Here is a 4,799-nt window from a genome sequence, read left to right as displayed (position 1 = left end):
AAAGGGAAAAACAAAAGTTCGATTCTTTCAGTACTTTTGGTTACAAACTTTCCCAGAATGGTCGGTCTTCAGTCCATCGTGCATGGGTGTCTGTTGCGCAAAATGCGTTTTATTCGCTTGTCAAGCTGCTGGGAAGGGTAGCCATCAGGTTCAAGGCTCTCTAGTCTCGAAACCATACACAGGACTCAAAGATTTCCTTTCAGACATGCGGGCATCAGAACTCTCGTTACCATCTTGATTCAATGATTAGCGCCGAAAGCTTTGTCTCCGTTTATGAAAAACGAACTACGAGCATTGTGTCTGCTATATCGAGTGCAGAGGCTGAAATAAAAAAGAAAAATCACGAAATTCTAACACCAATTCTGCGCGCGGTCTTTTTTTGCGGGCGGCATGAGTTACCTCTTCGAGGACACAGAGAGGAGAGTAAACTATGCGACTAAACTAACGTAAATGAAGGCATTTTTCGTGGTGTTTTGCGTTCAATGGTAGAAAGTGGAGAGCAATGTCTAAAAGAACACTTCAAAATGGCGCAAAACATGCGCAGTATATATCTCCCATCATTCAAAACGACCTGATCGATTGTGTCGCGCCCATTATTGTGCCAAGCATTGTGAGTGATGTAAATAGTTCAATAGCATTTTCAATCCTTGCCGACGAGACTACAGATTTTTCCAATAAGGAAAAGTTAGTTTTTGTAGTCAGATACTACAATGAAACTCGTGCTTTACTTGAAGAGCGGTTTCTCGGGTTTTCTGTTTGCGGAAATCTCACCGGCTCTGCAGTAGCGGAACAAATCATCGGCCAATGCATTGCGTTTGGCTTAAAAATGGAGAAATTTGTGGGGGTTGGCTTCGATAGGGCCAGCAACATGTCAGGCTCCTATTCTGGTGCACAGGCAGAAATTAAAAAAATATCCGCATGTCATCTACACCCACTGTGCATCGCACAGCTTAAATCTGGGTTTATGTAAAACTAGTAGTGTAGGGCTTGTTAGGTCAACCTTTGCTACTGTACAGCAGATTATATCATTTTTATCTTCCTCACCACAAAGAACGAATATGTTTGTAGAAGCGGTATTTGTCGTTTGTCCCAATAGTCTTGTGAGAAAGCTTGTGAAGTTTTGCAAAACGAGATGGGTGGAGTGTCACCAGTCCATTATAGTTATTATGCCTTTGTATTGTGTGATTATTTCCGTGCTTGAGGAACTAGTTGGTAACATACAGAACGATACAGAAGTTATTTCAAAAGCAACTGCATTGGTTTCAGCAGCAACCGAATTTAGTTTTATGTTCACGATGGCTATGCTAGAGATTGTAAGTGCCATAGTGCTCTCTGTCTCTAAGGTGCTACAAGCCGAAGATTTAGACTTAGTTGAGTGCTGTCGGCATATTAAGCTATGTTTTGATACTTTACTGCAGTCAAAAACAAAATGATTTTGAAACAACTTTTCAGAAAGCCTCGGGAGCTTGCACAAGAGGTAAATGTGGCTCCGGCTGTTCAAGGTCTATCCGCCGAAAGTCCATCAACGATAATGAGTCCATCAAGGTTTCTTTTTTTATCGCGAGTCATTGTTAGAACCTTTCTTTGCTTCTCTAATTGAAGAACATGATCAAAGATTTTTGCGCCATCAGGAGGCATCTTTCAAAATTGGAAGGCTTTTGCCAGCTAACAGCGAGTCATTAAATATTGATAAATTTGTGAACGCCGTTGCTGTTTACAAGGGATTTCAAGGGGGTAGACGTGCACTCGGATGTGAGTTAGTCCTTTAGAAACAGAAGTGGCTCGGAATGTCTGAGAAACCATCAACTGTTGCTTCGACTCTTGCGTCATGCGATGCAAGATTTTTCCCCTGCATTCGAAGGCTTTTGACGATTTTTCAGATTTTGCCAGTGACTACCGCTTCTGCTGAGAGGAGCTTTAGCTGTCTTAAGCGATTAATATCCTATCTGCGGAGCTCCACGGGCGAGGAGCGTCTGAATAGACTAGCTCACATGACCCTGAACCACGATATCCATATCGTGCTGCGATATGCAAATAATGCTGCGATTATTTCCGTACTTGAGGAAATAGTTGGTAGCATACGGTGCGATACGGAAGTTATTTCAAAAGCGAATGCGTTGGTTTCAGCAGCAACCGAATTTAGTTTTTTGTTCACGATGGCTATGCTAGAGTTTGTAAGTGCCACACTGCTCTCTGTCTCTAAGGTGCTGCAAGCCGAAGATTTAGACTTAGTTTAGTGCTGTCGGCATATTAAGCTATGTTTTGATACTTTACTGCAGTCAAAAACAAAATGATTTTGAAACAATTTTTCAGAAAGCCTCGGGAGCTTGCACAAGAGGTAAATGTGGCTCCGGCTGTTCCAAGGTCTATCCGCCGAAAGTCCATCAACGATAATGAGTCCATCAATGTTTTTTTTTTTATCGCGAGTCATTGTTAGAACCTTTCTTTGCTTCTCTAATTGAAGAACATGATCAAAGATTTTTGCGCCATCAGGAGGCATCTTTCAAAATTGGAAGGCTTTTGCCAGCTAACAGCGATTCATTAAATATTAATTAATTTGTGAACGCCGTTACTGTTTACGAGGGATTACACGGGGGTAGAAGTGTGCTCGAATGTGAGTTAGTCCTTTAGAAACAGAAGTGGCTCAGAATGCCTGAGAAACCATCAACTGTTGCTTCGACTCTTGCGTCATGCGATGCAAGATTTTTCCCCTGCATTCGAAGGCTTTTGACGATTTTTCAGATTTTGCCAGTGACTGCCACTTCTGCTGAGAAGAGCTTTAGCTGTCTTAAGCGATTAATATCCTACCTGCGGAGCTCCACGGGCGAGGAGCGTCTGAATAGACTAGCTCACATGACCCTGAACCACGATATCCAGGTCGACGCTGACCAAGTTTTTGATCGATTTACAGCCAAAAAAGACCGGCGGCTCTTACTGTGAGAGGTTAGGTCGTCTTTCCCTGCTCGTTTCTCTAAGTGCAGTTGATTCTGTTTTTTAAACTTTAATTGTGCTTCATCCTCTGTAAACAATGTTAATATCAATACATTTCTTGCTTTCATGGCTGCTATAATAGGTAGACTGAGGCCCCAACCCCTCCGAGACCAAATTCTGGGCAATTGTCTTTGATATAATATTATTTTTTGTTTATTTTGTTCTCTAAAACAAGGGTCCCATAGGAAAATATAAGGAATAATGCACTTCTTTTTTTTATATTTTATAAATTCTGCCGCTTCTTGGCAGTTCCCAAACATCTTCTCGCCTAAAATAGAAAATCTCACTGCTTGTAACTTTTTTTTAATTCTGACTTAGTTGGCAAAATTTTGTCATCCATTCTAAAAAAAAAGTACAGCTAGAAATACTCATGACAAGTGTGTACATTTTATGTCTTTACCTATCTCCCCCCCTGCCCCCCGCCTGAAATCTTGCACTATGATAGATAATTTTCTTGCTCACATGCCTCCTATAAAAAGGTAGACTGTTGGGAAAGATTCTAACTCCGTCACTTCAGTTAAGTAATAACGAGCTAAAAACAAAAAAAAAGAATATAAAAAATTGTATAGAGTATTCAGTACCTTACATAGCTTCAGTACCTTACACAGGTTCGGCCAAAAGTGACAAAAAGGATTAATGACTTGTTCCATTCAATTTCATTAAAAATCTGAACAGCTCCTCATTGCAATATGATTCCTCAGTAATTCAGGACATGAGTCTGGCTACCTTTTCGTTTTCATAGAGGATTATCCCATTCTTCCAATTTTGAGGCATCAGTTCGGCTGGCCAAAACAAGGGAGAACAGTATATGCAACTCAGGAGTGATCCTGCATGTTCCTGGTGCTTTGTTATATTTCATTCTTCACTGAGCACTATGTTTCCACTGAAGGGGCATCAGGCTCTAATGGATTCTCGCGTATCGTTTGCTAAGCGGATTCTTGCAGGTTGGGATCGACGATGACTTTTTCGGTGCTCAGCAGCTTTATGAAGCGGTGCTCCAAATGATCCAACTACGTGGTTTTGTCATCAAGCAATAAGCCAGAATCGGATTCTCACCTTTTTAGTTCATATTTTAATGCTTTCTCCACTTTCTTTACATTCCTTTTGTTTTCATATGATCTATCACTCAGATTATTCTTGTGCAAGTCTTTTCTCCTTTCTATTAAACGTAAAGCTTTTTCACTAATATTCTTAGCTGCAGTTTTAGCTTTCTTCCCTAAGACACCTTCAGCAACTTCACAAATTATTTTTCTAAAATTATTCCCACCATCTTCCACACTATCAAATTTTAAACTCTCAAGTTTAGTATTAAACTGTTCCTGGAAAGTTTCTATCAAATTCTCATCCTGTAGTCTACCAACATCATAACTTCCCGAGAGGTAGTTACCCTTCCAATATTTCAGAATACAATCAGCCATCGTGCAACTTTCCTTTGAGGAACTAGAGTAGGGGCACCACTAAAGTGGAGGGAAAAATTGACTCTTCCTTTTGGATTGTCAAAAATACCTTTTTTGTATTTTCGTTAAAAAAAACAATTAATATGAAAATAACTCCCCTGGTTTTAAAAATATATATTTTATCTATCTTCATTAATCCTTGCCCCCCGTTCTCCTTCAGCTTCGAGAATTTGTACCCCTGAGCTTGAGTCCTATCTAGGCATCCAACCTGCAAATAGCCCGTTCCTCACTCTTTATTTGTAAAAAAAAAAAAAATTGGAAAAAAATTCCAATATAAAGCCTCTTTTAGCCTAATATATTTTCTTAACTCACGGGGCTCTCTCAGTTAAGGACCGGTACAAAAGTGCAAAG

This window comes from Artemia sp. Qi Xiang Cuo, chromosome 17, assembly GCF_049724085.1.
Source record: "Artemia sp. Qi Xiang Cuo chromosome 17, ASM4972408v1, whole genome shotgun sequence".
NCBI lineage: Eukaryota > Metazoa > Arthropoda > Branchiopoda > Anostraca > Artemiidae > Artemia > Artemia sp. Qi Xiang Cuo.
This window is presented reverse-complemented; position numbering follows the sequence as displayed.